Source organism: Polyodon spathula, chromosome 2, assembly GCF_017654505.1.
Source record: "Polyodon spathula isolate WHYD16114869_AA chromosome 2, ASM1765450v1, whole genome shotgun sequence".
NCBI lineage: Eukaryota > Metazoa > Chordata > Actinopteri > Acipenseriformes > Polyodontidae > Polyodon > Polyodon spathula.
Window position 1 is genome coordinate 97347705 of NC_054535.1, and position 16079 is coordinate 97363783.

Here is a 16079-nt window from a genome sequence, read left to right on the forward strand (position 1 = left end):
CTTGCTGCTCTCTTCTAAAGACGGCTGCTCTCTCTCCGGAGGAGTGGGTACGGGGAGCTCATGGCAGTGTGGCACCGGGGCGATGGATGAAGGAAGGTCCGGATATGTGATAGCAGGTGCATTCTTGCCAGTCCGACGTTTGGAAGGGTCCACCATGCAGAAGTAGCAGCTGCTTGAGTGGTCAGTGGGTTCCCGCCAAATTCTTGGGATAGCGAACTTCATGGCTCTGTTTTCCCCTCTGTACCATCCTACAAAAATACATTGATTTCACCCATGACTAATGTGTAAGAGATTCTCACAACATTTTTCATATATGATATATTTTTTTCAATAACATTGAAAATTGTAAAACATTTTAAAATTAAAAACTTTTACAATTTTAAAAATTTTAACAAATTTTATAACATTTTTTGCAGTGCTCGCAGGTGAAATGAGGTGCCCAGGGTTTGTCTTGATCCCCAACAGGCATGCCAAAATATGCCTTGTAGGCCTCACACATCTTAGCAGATGCTTCCACTGAGTACTTTTTTGCTCTTGTCTTGATAAATTGGCCGCAGACATAGCAAAATGCGTCTGCCGGATGCCTGCAGCCTCTTGATGCCATCTCAGAAAAATGCAGATATGTATCCACTTAGGCAGCTGGAACTAAACTGAACTGGTGGGCTTAAGGCCACCTTAATAGGTAAATTTCAAAATATCACTGTCCTGGTCACAGAAGCAAAGTTTGTGGGGAATAATAGCCATTTTCTATACTTTTGAGGCATAAGCAATTAGGAAATAACACTTACTACCCAGGAACCAAAAAAAAAAAAAAAAAATTATTACACAGTGTTATTAGTCGATTTTATAAGCAATGCTTTAATTTACTGCAGCAGTGATCAGTGATAAACGGTTCACAGAAATGGTAGTCAATTGAATATCTGAAGTAGGCAAATTATATGTGGGGGTCCAAGGGCCACTTAGGCAAACAACATGATGTGTGTGCGCTCTGTTCAAAACATTTTTAATAAACCGGGAAATTGGTAGGCAACTGAAATAATTTGGTAGGCGATGCCTACTGCTATATATGTCACTGGCAGTGATACTTTTCTGATTCTGTGAAACACCAACAATCTTAGTCCTTCTTTTACTAAAGTTTGCCAAAAGCTGTCGATAGCCCCCTCCGGGGAGTGACGTCCTTGAAGGAATAAGTAGTCACTCCGCGGAGGTCACATCCTCTTTTGCATCGAACCTGCAAATGCGAATGATGTGACCTTGCAGAGAACAGGGGTTACATCCGTAAACTATCGTTTCCTTTCAATTTGAAGATGACCAACAACAATACTTTTGGGAAACACTATCAAAGCTTTACGAGGGAGCGTGAGTGGAGACAGCAGACAAGGGACATCTCGTACCACCAAACTAATGCTAGGTCAAACCAATGTTCGTGTTATAGATGGGGTGAGTTTTTTTTTTTTAATCAATGCCATACTTCTAGAGTCCTCTGAATGCCTTTAATTTGTTTATTTTTCAAACCATTTCAATCCAAAACCATAACAACACAAGCACACGGCTTATTAAAAATTATTTGTCCTCTGGTTCCCTTTAATTAATTTTTCTGGATGTACTACTACTTTGTATATGATGTAGAATATGTGATTGTAAACATTTAACACCAGTATGCACAATACTCTTTCAAATAAATGTGTTATGATTTTGAATGTGTGGTTCTTAAGGACTGTATTATTGTCATTGCTTGCGCCCCGCCTCCTCTTTCTCTACAAATGAACCACTGCTTGTGCCTAATGAAGGCACTGAGGAATCTACCACGTTGTGTCGGTAAAACCTGGTGAATGTATGCAGAGTTGTAAAGCTAGCTGCAGAACAAATATCAATCAATGATGCTCCTCTAAAGAGTGCCCATGATGTAGTCATCACTATGGTAGAGTGCGCGGCACCCTCCATGGTGGAGGTAGACCTGCATTGGTATAGGCAGTCGAGACTGTGTCCACAATCCAATGGGCAGTCGCTGCTTTGAGAGGGCTTGACTCAGGGTCCTATCACCATGACAGACAAAGAGCTGGTCAGACTGACGCAGCACTCTTGTCCTATCCACATAACCCCTCAATGTCCGAACCTGGCAGAGGGAGTTCAATCTCTAATACTCCTCCGAAGATAAAGGAGGGAGATGTTAAAGCCTTTAATTCTAAAGGTTTAAGTGGAGAGCCATAACCACCTTAGGGAGGAAAGCGGCGTTTGTGCATAACAGTACACTGTTTCTATCATTCCAAATACACATACAGGCACTTTGCACTGACAGAGCCTGCAGCTTACTAACCCGCTTAGCGGAGGTGATGGCTAGCAAAAAGGCTGCCTTCATAGAGAGATATTTAAACTCTATGGAATGTATAGGCTCAAACGGGGCCTTAGTGAGAGCCTCCAGTACCATGTGTAGACTCCACTTGAGGAAGACATCCTTTCTAGGAGGAGCGCCTGGGGACACTGAATCAGTGGGGACATAGCATGCAGATATGGCTGGGATCTACCTTCCTCTAACAAGTCTTGCAGAAACTGCAAGAAGATTGCTATAGGGCAACAAATACACCAATTTTGGAAATACCTCCACTTATAGTCATACAACAACCTTGTGGAGGGGGCACTGGGATTCTGCAGTCTGCTGACAACTGACAACTGCATCTGAGAGCCCGGACAGAAGGTCCTGTTCAGGGTCAAGACCCACAGTTGGAGTCTGCCCGGTTCTGAGCGCCAGAGAGTGCCTCAGATCACCACGCGGCACAGTGGGGATCATAACGTCCGGGTCACTGTCTGTGGCACGGGTGGATGCCAACGTCTCCCACACCGGAGCTCGGGAAGGGAGCTTCGCGGCCACCTGTCGAGATGCCTCCAGCTCTCGGTGGGAGCATTGCAGGATCTCCACTACTGGCCCGAATGTATGGCCAGGGGAGTTAAGCACGTCCAGCAAGGCCGATTAATCTGTATTCACAGCTCTGAAGCTACTAGTAGGCTGTGAGGAGACACCTGCCGTGTTGGCTAGGCATGTTACTTGTGCTTCGGCTGCATACTCCTTTTAAGGTGGGCTTCTGTTCCCTTTCAATTTCGAAGCGACCACCAACAACATTAGGCATGGGATATGCCTGCCTATTGGTAGGTATTCTTTTTTCGATTTATTGTGTTTAGAGTGGAGCGGGACTGTTTTTGTTTAAACCTTTTAATTTTAACTCGGGCTTACTATTGCTAGTATTCCCCGGGGGTTTCTTTTGTTTTGCAATATTATACTTTTATTTTGATCTGTGGCTGCGGCCCCTTTTTGTTGAGTTTATTGTTTTGTTAGTAAAACCTAACCCAGCGCTGCATTGCTGGTCTGCAGGTTGCACCCGCACTTCCTGTTTCCTGCCTGTCTGTGTTGTCACTTCCTGTCCAACCGGCGCTACACCCACCAACCCCCATCACAGAGAGACAGAGGAACAATACACACAACACAGAGCTGTACGTTTAGAAAAGCAGACCACAGTCACCAAGTGATGTAGGCTAAATGGAGTGCAGTTGCGCAGCGTTTATAGCTCAGCCTTCAGAAACCGAGTTTCAGATTCCGGGATTGTGGCAAGCCGACTTCCAGCAATAAATTGCAGGGGAACTATCAGAAAGCTCACAGTGAGAGCTCTTTCACAAACAGACTCAATCACGCAACTGGAGAGGTTAGTTTATACCTACCTTGCCTACCTGATTGTGAAAAGCAAAAGAGAACATGATCTCCGTGGAGTGACTACTTATTCTCTCGGTAGTCACTCCACGAATGTGACTCCATCAGCAGCTCTGACATAAAATGCTCAGTAAACACCTGACCTATGGCAAGCGGGTCCCAAAAGTATTGCTGTTGGTTGTCTTTGAATTGAAAGGGAACCCACGCCACACTTTGACAAGGGTCCTTGCATTCCAGGTTTCCTAAATTATTTTATTAAAATATTCAATTTGATGTGGATTTACCCCCAGTGGCGGATGGGATTGTACAGAAAAAAACGTAAAAGAAAAACATGTAACAAATCCATATAAGATCAGTTTTTTTCAGTTCCAGAATACAAGTAGACAATCCAGTTTGACCTTCAAAGTACAATCTATTGGTCAACAGAAATGCGATGCCTTCTTGTGATGGTCATCAAGGTAGGATTACAGTCAAGTGTCAAATAGCCTGAACGCACCTGTAAACACATACCTGTAGTGTGACAATGAGTCTCCATGTAAGGAAATTCAATCTTTTTAAGCAGTGGTCAAATACATTATACTGTATGAGCAAATGTGTCCAGGGATTCTCACTCACATAACAGGTTTGATAGTAATACAATGTCATCAAGAGTCTTCAGTGTCAACATTTGCCAAATGATAGGTGCAAGGTCCTAATTCCTACCCTCAGTTTCAAGTAAAATCTAGGCTTTAATGTGCCTTGTTAGTAATAGTAAGAATATTATAGAGGAGTATACCACAGTATTGACATACATAGGTCATTGTATGAAGTGAGAAATATGAGAAAACATGGGAACAAAAACAGGAGTCCAAGCTTTCTCTACATACTGTGTTTGTGATAACAGAATGTAATATAGTGTTAAATTATTATCTTTGAAATTATTGTTTTAAATTTTCTTTTTGAATCTTATATTTTATACAGTAACACACACTTAGTAACCATGACCTTGGAAACAAACCTGGACTGCTGCTTGCACCAGCTGTCCAGCTGCCATGGTATAAGTTATTAGGATAATGACTTGGCTACATGTCATTTCAGGTCAAGGCTGTGCTTGAAGGATATAATTTTGTATCACAGATTTGTCCAACTGTATGAATTAAAAAAAAAAAAAGGTAGCTGACATGCTGTGCATTTTCTTTCTTTCAGTTAACATGTTTTCTCTAAAGCTGTACAACTTTCACTTGAATTAGACTGTATTATTTAAATACCAATACAAAATACATTTTTTAAAATGTTATTTATATACACGGCATATACTTGAGAGCTCTTCAATAATGCTTTGCCCCTAAAAACATATACGTTTCTGATAAGAATGAGCTAATATGCCAGTAGGACACTTCTTTTTTGTTTTCCCCTTATTTGAGTAATAACGTAGCACCCACAAGATTTAAGTAAAAATACTTACCTGTTTAATCCTGTGTAATTTCTGGAAAATGCTTTTTTTTTTGTGTTTAAACTAAAGTCCTATAGTTTAGAAGCAGCCTGTTGGTGGTGCCATTTGAGAGAGACAGATATAGATCTGTGTTGTTAATCGCTCTTCAGAATGTCACTGAAGTGAAAGCAACAATACTAACTCTGTCTTTCTTAACTCATAGATTCAGAAAATTGTATCTGCCACGGCACTCGACAGCGATACCGAGGACCTGTAACAATAACAAGGCAATGACTGCCCCCATTGTGTGATATTATTATGTCATTTCAATGGACAAGTGTGTTTATCATTAGCAAAAGAACACAAAGCTGTACATTCTTGTTTCCTTTCCAGTCGTCCTACACAAAACCTTGCAGCATCCATAACTCAGTGGGGGTTTGCTTGTCAGTGCTGCTCTACAATTAGCCTTCTTGTCACAATGACATTATCTTGCTTTCCACGAAAACGAGTGGAAGTCTACTTCTATTATCATACAATCCATGCTTTGAGACTGATCATCCCATTATTGCAGTGCTTTCCTGTCTTTCTATAATTTATCCTGTACAATATATATTAGACTACTGAAATGGAAAAGGATTGTGCTACCTGTAAATCTTTAAACGACAGTATACTGATGTCTAAAATCTGTTTTAGAGTTACCTGATCTGGCAATAAATAGGTAATTAAATGTAATTTATGCCCAAAAGAAAGAATGAGAGCTCAGATTCTAATCCCCCCCCCCCCCCCCCCCCCCCTCACCCCACCCCCCCTCGACTGATGGATGCTTTTATTTTTATTCTTAGCTTTGTAGAAAATAAAGAATTGATTGAGATTAATATCTAGAAGTGTGCTTAAACAATAAGGAAGACTTTTACAAAACACCTTCTATTTGGCCTATGTAATTAGCTATAACAGCTTGTGCCTGCGAACACATAATGTGATATAAACTCTTCACTTACTTTCAGTGTTTTATGATATAAAATATGTATCTTAGTTGTGCTAAAGGGACAATAAGTTATTCCTTTCTAAAGTTATTAACGCAATAAACAGAGCATGTGGGGATGGTGGGATAGTGAGAAAAATGCACATTCTTAGTTATAGATGTAAGCAATAACTGGAAACATTAAAGATTTTGCACATTATTTTTCTAGGGACCTCTCAATGCCACTCTAAAGTAAGCATTTTAAAGCTTGTGTGATAAACCAAGAGGGAGAATAAGGAATGGAAGGTATCTGAGGGCAGGCATTTTGAACGGAGGTAAAATGGCCAACGAAGTTACCAGAAATGTCCGACACACACAAGATGGCCGACGATAAATTTTAAATTTCTTTCGGTAACAAACCCAACTTGCAGTCCTAATAAGTTCAATCTAAAAAAATGGATGTCCAAAATGGACCAATGCATAGGAATAAGAGAGACAGGGCTTGCTGGCAGGTTAGTCAATCTGTCTTTTTGGGAAAGTGGATGCAGGTCGAGAAAAGAAAAGTGGAAATATATTGGAGATCCATTAGCAACTTTACAGAGCTAAAAAGTCTGTACCTTCAAATAACAAAAAAACTCAGCAAAATTGTTGCATTATTTTAGCTCTCCTCAATAGCCTCAAATAGCAAAATAATATTTTGTACTCTGAATATCCATTCGGATGATCTGTGAAATAAATAAGCAGATGTCCCAATTGAACGAGAGGCATTTGAGAGACCTTACTCACACTTATATTCATAATTTACAACATGTACAAGAGAGAAGTATTTTTACTGTCTTTTTATTTCTAAATGAAAAGAAAAAGAATGAAATCAATATCATCTTATGAATAAAAGTTAAATACATGATTTAAAATACAAGTCAATTTTTTTTTTTTCTAAACAAAATGAATTGCTTTTTTATTTCTAAATTAAATGAAAAATAACGAAATCACATCTTATCACACCTCGATGTTGACACACCAACTTGCTTTGCCACTTCTGCCAGAGAAACCACAGGAGACACTTTCAAGAGTGGTTTACACAATTTACGCACGTCACAGCGTTATCACTGCACTGTGCTACACAAACCTGTCCTGCTGTGAAAAGTGATCTCCATTCATCTTTTGAAAATATTGAAACCCAATTAAAAGAAGTGACGTCCCAGTTAAGCGACATAAATAGTATTGAGAGGAACCGTCTCCCAGAAAATAACTGTCCCATTTAAGCAGAAATCCTGATTATCAGTATCACGATTAGGCAGCGCTGATTGGATTGCAAAGTAGAAAATATTGGTTGCAGTCACATGTAGGGCTGTGTTCAAAGGTTCGTTCGTTAGCCAGGAATTCGAAGGTAGTTCTAAACCTTCGAAGGTTCATCAAGTGGCATTCATGCAGTGTCAGATGTTTTTTCATTTTGTTTCTCTGTTAACAGAAACTGTTTGACAATGTGTGAACACTAGAAATCACAGATTAAATGTCACTCACATGCACAATTCGATCTTTTGATTTGTATAATGCATATTAATTAAACAAATGTTATTGTATTAAAATCCACTACCAAATCGTTATACGTAATGCCTCTTCATGGCGCCGCTGCCATGCATCCAAAATGTAAAAATGTGTAATCTTTTCACAAGAAAGCACTTTTGCGGACTTCAATTTGTTTGTGAAAAATAGTAATGAAAGCACCTGTCTATCAGAATGGATGGTTCACTAATACTGTGAATATGAGCGAGCGTACAACTCAGACTGACCTTTCAAAATGTCTTGGTTTGTCAGGTAATATAACAGACAATGCAGGTGATCAAGCTCCTCCTGCTCTAAAGAAAGCATGCCCCTTTAGAGAAAAGTGGCTGAAGGATATTTGTTGACTGGCTGGCTGCCAGTGAAGAACAAAGTGAAAATGTGGGCTAGATACAAAAAGATAACAAGTGTTGGGGTCTTATGTCTTAAAATCTTAATATGCAGATGTCTACCCCTGCTGTGAATTTGTATTTACAGTAACACTGATACCTGTGAATTTACCTGTCAATATATTTTGAGCGTATAACAGTGCTACAGGCAAAATCTGAATTCTTTTTTTTTTATTTAGATGATTCTCATCAAGATTCTTTCAGGTCAATGAGACATTTTTCTATACTTCTGAGGATACACTTTTCGATGGCTTCAAAGTACAAATGAGCGTTTAATAGAAACCCTGAATGATGAATAATGTTGCGATGTCACATTGTTTGTATACTGGTTTAAAAATAATAATAATAATTTGATTCTGAAATGGTGCTTCCAGAATGTAAACAATAAAGGTTTATTTACTTTTACAAATACATATTGCATGCTATTTTATTTTAACTTATTTTAGATAATTTTTGAAGTATTATTTATGTTTACTGAGTTTCTTGAGATGTGTTGTTGTTACTTAGGGTCAAAAGTAAGAATGTGTCAAGCATGTGAAGAAAAAACGTCATACTTTAAAATACATACGTGACTGTAAATACTTTTATTTTTTATTTTTTTCCGCTAGTGGTTCAATGCAGACCAAAATAATTATGATCCAAAAAAATATTTTGTTGAGCATTTATTTTCAACAGACTAGAGTGGGACCAGGAGAATAAATGTTATTCAGATACATCAGTATTAATTAATCATTATTTTGTAAAGGTTGGAACCCTATTTTGGGGGTTAAAAAATAAATGGTCAAGAGTAAAGTATGCACATTAGTACTATTGAAGGTTTGACCCTTTGTTTGGTAATGGGTTCCAAACCTTTGAAGGTCAAATGTACCCTTCATTATAGCCCTAGTAAAATGTATGCCATGTGACCATGCCAGAGTTATAGTCAAGTAACAGCTGTTAATATTTTAATTAAATTTTGTTAAAAAAAAAAAAAAAAAAGAGTGTTAAAGCTGAGAAAACAGATGCCTTGGACAGAACATCTCACAATGCCATGAGAGATTAATTATCAAAAAGCATTTGCTTTATGCTTAGCAGATTACAGAATATTTGTTAAATCACACGAAAGCCTCATAACACATGTGTCCACTGCTGTGTAACGGATTGGTTTCCACGTGCTGAGCAATCTAAAGGAATTAAACATGTTTCATTAGGGCACAAGCCAATGTAAGTTTCTAAGTTTCAGATGTTTTGTGGATGAGTGAGCTCTGCTTTCAGTGCAAGCAAAATACCTTGATCATTTGTTTTCAATGTCTTCCTTCCTACAATACTGCAATTTTGAGAACCAGCCATCTTCCTTATCTATTATCTTTCTGCTGTGTATTCTCCTACTTGTACTTTATCAAAACATTGCAGACAGAGTTACGATAATGGAAATGCTCAGTCACGGTTCATGCTCTCTGAAAGAGAAGTAAGCCTAGGAGAGCTGCACGTGACAGGCTATTGGATCAGCCAAGATACCAGGGTGAATGCCATTAGAGCATCTGCTCTATCAAGGCGATAGATTAAAGAAAGAGAGAAAGAGAAATCGACAGACCGATTGTGTGAAATTAAATAATTAAGGTGACAGGCAACATTTCATTTCCCAGGGGAACAAAAAGGACACAATAGACCATTTTTAAAAGAGGGTGTGGGGTCTTTAAAAAAAGCATGCAATAAAGAGACTAAAATCGCAGTTGTAATGAAACTGGTTCAATAATCGGTGGCATTATTTTCTTTTGTTGTTTGGTTAGTAAGGTAACTAACACACGAGAGACATATTTTACTCAAGTCTACATTATTATATGACTACATTGTTTTAAAAAAAGAGTGTTGTTTGGGATCTTAATATTTTAAATGATTGTCAAACATAGGTATGCATAACAAAACCAATATTCAGAATACACAACCAATGCTGTATTGCAGTTTTGAATCCCTTCAGACATATTTGCAAGTCCTTCAGCACTTACCTGTGCATTGAATTATTAGGAATCAAGAGTTCTTCTCGATGCATGTAAATCAGTACAACCCTGATCCTGGAGGGCTATTCCACTACACTTTTATTGTCATAATGAAATTATTTGGTATTTGTAGACCTGGTCTGAGGTTTAATTGGTTGAATTTAAGAACAAATAACTGCACTGGAAGAGCCAATGTTTCCTCACCCTAATGTAAACTGTTCTGCCTGATTTTAGCATAATAAACAAATGACTGGTAACTTATTTCAGTCTATGACAATGTTGTCTTTAAAAAGTACTGTATTAAGGAGAATGTACTGGACATTGAACGCAATAAGGTAGTGACTTTAATGTTTTTATTATATGGTTACCCATGATGACACTCTGCAATGTAATCTATTTACAGGTATCTTGCCTTCAATTCATACATGATCACTGCTTCAGGTGAAAATCATTATGTGTGATGCTGATAGATGATATCTGGTTTTAAATCCATAGTGAATATCTGCACACCAGCAATAAAATCAATTTCTGGAGATGTTGTAGTTCAATTTAATAGACCAATAAAGTAATCATCAAACTATGTTTTAAAAAATTGCAGCTGGACATAATATTAATTACTTTTTAACAAATTACATGCTTTATTTTAGACAACAAATATATTTAAAAAATGTAAAATTGTTTGTATAGTTTCCAAAGCCAGTAAGATTTTAGGGGGGGGGGGGAAAAAGTATTTAAACCAACAAACCATAACTCATAGGGTAGGTTTGGAATGGGATGAGGAATTATCAAAACACTTGACAAAGTCTTCACAAATCACCCAACAAGATAATGAAAGCAACAAAGCAGGAGTACAATCGTGATCCTGAGGGTCAACTCCACTCCAGGTTTGACAGGCAAAATGAAAAATACGTATTTTAGGATTTGGATAGAGGTTTGATTTGTGCAATTCAAATTTAGAACAGAATTCAAACAGACAAGGACTGGAAGTGTCAATGTTGTCCACCCTTGCAATAAAGCTAAGATAAAAGTATAATTCAACAAGATTCTGGCACTCTGATGTTGTCAGTTACAATTCCCTCACACAGATACTTTCACACTTGTTTGAATATGTTGTCTCAGAATCGTTTATGGATTTTGCAGACTCTGGGGGAATAATAACAAAGGGTTTTGCACAGTAACATGTAACAAAGCTATTAAGGGCTGTGCAGGACGTGCAGGGAACCACAAGCAAGCAAACAGAAAGCATGGAGGTGGTGATGCAGAAGGGTAATTCTCTAGCTTCTCCAGAAAAACAAATAGCATCAAATAAACAAGTTTTATATAAGTATACACTTGACTTTTTTAAGTAAAGAAAAAAAGAAACACATAGCACCGACTTGGTCACTCCTAAGCACTCCTAACCACTAATCTAACCTCCTAACCACTGCTTCTTCCCCCTCTTAGGATTATAAGTCATCACTACGCAATTTCTATTGGAGACTGATTTAAAGCATAATATGCAACTAGTAACAGGAAATATCCTTTTTACCTGATTATCAGAAAACTATCAGAACAATAATTGTTACAAATGCTCAAGTGATTAGAATACTCGGCATGCCCCTTGTTATATGACACATGATCTGTGACACATGAAAAAGAACATGAAATATTGACAGCTGTGATTTAGTGAGATCCTCACACAGTAATATATACTGCTCGTATAATTTATCATCATCATAGCCTCTCTACATTATTGAAATAACGTTGAACTCTATCTCTACTTGTCTTTCTTATACAAAATAATTTATTGAGTCCAATGTGAATATTGCAATTTATACACATGCAGTAAACACACAAACTAGCTATAACATTTGGGTTTTGGATTTAAAAGTACTTGAACATCAGTATATATGATGTCAAGTATATATATATATATATATATATATATATATATATATATATATATATATATATATATATATATATATATATATATACACATACACACACACACACACACACACACACACACACACACACACACACACACAACAATATAAGTAATACTGTACATAGTACACACTGTTTTCATTCTACAAGTGAGTTGTAAAAATACACCGCATATCTTTAGAGGTGTTACAGCTAATTAAATAATTGCATTAATCTTACCTGTCATGCACTTCCATGTGCTGTGAAGGTTTTAAAATGAAATCAGATTCCCCTAAGATATTTCCCCTAATGAATGACGTGCTTTTCATGCAGTAACTTGCTTTGACCTGGAGACACTGTTGAGTTAAACTGAAACAATAACTGAATACCCAAACAGCTTTAAAGGGCCTGAGAGCTTTCTTTAATCTACTGTAGTATGGTTTAACATATATTTCTTTTGAAATGAAAATGCATGTTTGCTACTATGTAACAGGGTTCTTTGAAAAACGAACATATGAAACGTACACAGTGAACGTAAATGCCTGACAGGTAATGTTTATGAAATAAGGAAACAGTGCAGTGGGAACTGAACTGTTAATGATTCTTAAACACAAAATCACCCATGACTGGGTCTCTGCTTTAATAATCACAAATTTCCAGACTAAATAAGTACCGGTGCTCTGCAAAAGGGCAACAAAAACATATATTTACTGCACAAGTTCTTAAAATGCTTTGCAACACACATCAAATAAACCCAGAAAAAAAAGACCTTAAAGTGAACATAAGAATTCTATAAATCTTACGTATTGTGCACTTCTATTTGTTATACAGGTCTAACACTGAACTTTTGAATGAAACACATGTTATTGTAATATTTATTTAAAACATGATATCTGATAGTCCACTAGGTTAAAGAAATGTGTTTACAAGCCATGCTTTCCAATGGTCTTTCACTTGCTTTGTTATTTTAAATACCTGTTTCCCATAACACATGTTTATTCTCAAATGTTTACATTGATACCTGTAGCTGATTGAAGTGCAAAACAGGAAATATGGCATTATCAGGTTAGCTGTAATCATTTTAAGACCATAACCTTTTTGTTTGAATTTCAGGAACTACCAGACAGGTTTAACATAACTGTGTCTACATTATTTGTTGTATGGCCCAGTGAAAGAAAAAAAGAAAATAAATATTCAGTACAGTCTCTGTAAGTTACCTTGGATAAAGGTGTCTACTAAATAAACAAATAATAATAATAATAATAATAATAATAATAATAATAATAATACAATGATAAGGGGACCAGTGGTCATGTGGCTATCACTAATACGTGGTAAGAAAACATCTTTTAAAGCCTTAGTTAATACAACTTCATGTCTAATGAACTGGCCTCAGCTTGGAGTGACCACATGGGTTTCAGCCTTCAACCCAATCTTGGAATATACAGTGGCTTGTGAAAGTATTAACCCCCCTTGGCATTTTTCTTATTTTGTTGCCTTACAACCTGGAAATAAAATAGATTTTTTATTTAGATTTCATGTAATGGACATACACAAAATAGTCCAAATTGGTGAAGTGAAATGAAAAAAATAACTTGTTTCAAAAAATTCTAAAAAATAAATAATGGAAAAGTGATGTGTGCATATGTATTCACCCCCTTTGCTATTAAGCCTCTAAATAAGATCTGGTGCAACCAATTACCTTCAGAAGTCACATAATTAGTTAAATAAAGTCCACCTGTGTGCAATTTAAGTGTCACATGATCTGTCACATGATCTCAGTATATATACACCTGTTCTGAAAGGCCCCAGAGTCTGCAACACCACTAAGCAAGGGGCACCACCAAGCAAGCAGCACCATGAAGACCAAGGAGCTCTCCAAACAGGTCAGGGACAAAGTTGTGGAGAAGTACAGATCAGGGTTGGGTTATAAAAAAATATCAGAAACTTTGAACATCCCACGGAGCACCATTAAAGCCATTATTAAAAAATGGAAAGAATATGGCACCACAACAAACCTGGCAAGAGAGGGCCGCCCACCTAAACTCACAGACCAGTCAAGGAGGGCATTAATCAGAGAGGCAACAAAGAGACCAAAGATAACCCTGAAGGAGCTGCAAAGCTCCACAGCGGAGATTGGAGTATCTGTCCATAGGACCACTTTAAGCCATACACTCCACAGAGCTGGGCTTTACGGAAGAGTGGCCAGAAAAAAGCCATTGCTTAAAGAAAAAAATAAGCAAACACGTTTGGTGTTCACCAAAAGGCATGTGGGAGACTCCCCAAACATATGGAAGAAGGTTCTCTGGTCAGATGAGATTTTTGGCCATCAAGGAAAACGCTATGTCTGGCGCAAACCCAACACCTCTCATCACCTTGAGAACACCATCCCCACAGTGAAGCATGGTGGTGGCAGCATCATGCTGTGGGGATGTTTTTCATCAGCAGGGACTGGGAAACTGGTCAGAATTGAAGGAATGATGGATGGTGCTAAATACAGGGAAATTCTTGAGGGAAACCTGTTTCAGTCTTCCAGAGATTTGAGACTGGGACAGAGGTTCACCTTCCAGCAGGACAATGACCCTAAGCATACTGCTAAAGCAACACTCGAGTGGTTTAAGGGGAAACATTTAAATGTCTTGGAATGGCCTAGTCAAAGCCCAGACCTCAATCCAATTGAAAATCTGTGGTATGACTTAAAGATTGCTGTACACCAGCGGAACCCATCCAACTTGAAGGAGCTGGATCAGTTTTGCCTTGAAGAATGAGCAAAAATCCCAGTGGCTAGATGTGCCAAGCTTATAGATACATACCCCAAGAGACTTGCAGCTGTAATTGCTGCAAAAGGTGGCTCTACAAAGTATTGACTTTGGGGGTGTGAATACTTATGCACGCTCAAGTTTTCTGTTTTTTTGTCTTATTTCTTGTTTGTTTCACAATAAAAAATATTTTGCATCTTCAAAGTGGTAGGCATGTTGTGTAAATCAAATGATACAAACCCACAAAAAATCCATTTTAATTCCAGGTTGTAAGGCAACAAAATAGGAAAAATGCCAAGGGGGGTCAATAATTTCGCAAGCCACTGTACCATTCTGGCTTATTACAGTACTGTTGGATTGACCCTGTACAACTTCAGAAGGTTATGTTCCCAGTTCTTACAGTTAGGGTTTGTATTGAAACCTTGCCTAGAGATACAGTAATTTCCCCAGAGAGCAAGTGGGGTTATTCTAAGCGTTGGGGTGAGTGATTGTTCTCTGAGGAAGAAACAGAGCTCCAGAGCTTGCTTCCAGCTCCCCCCCCCCCCCCCCCCCCCCCCCCCCCCCCCCCCCCCCCCCCCCCCTTCACCAACCACTATTCACACACTGCCTGTTTGCAAAATGAAGGTTAACTTCAGGCTATGTTCTTGCAGAAGGTTGTATTTCTTACATAAGATTAAGATTTCATAAAAGCATATATCCACATTTGCAAATTCTCATTGCGTCAGACTGAGTTTTAAAAAATCTGTATTCCCATGGGATTGAAAGATAAAACACAAAGTGAAGACTGGCTGTGTGGCTGATGGCAGTATCTCCTATTGAATACTGATGGGATCAAGAGTTAATGAGTGCAAGTAACTTCATAAAGATTCATTCTACTCAATCTCATACACAGAAGGACATGGCACATTTTCCATGTTGTGTTCAATGGTACAGTATACACTGTGTAGTTTAGTAAGTGTGTTATATTAACGAGCACTGTCAACACACCCCTAAACCTATAACTGTTTCATGCAGTGTGGGCTCAGGTTTAAACTCAGGTATACACAATTATGATGGTTATATTTCTCTAATATTCTCCTATCTCCTTAGCAAGTGTGTTAAGAAAATACCTAAACAAAGCAAGGTTGTTTAATATGCAGTTGCAACTTAATACAAAAAAAGAAAAAAACTAAACATTTAGGGTGACAACCTTAGTAAACAAAAAAGGTTTTCAGCAAGGGTCCCTTAAAAGTAATGAGGATGATCTGCCCATTAAAAGAGACAACACACACTGGAAAATTATTTTATATACAGAATGCCCCAAACATATTTGTTACAAGAAGAAACACGGCTCCAGACATTATAGTAGATTTGCAAAAAAGCTGAGGATAGTGTAGCATACTTCAGCTTCTATGAGATACATTTCTAAAGTT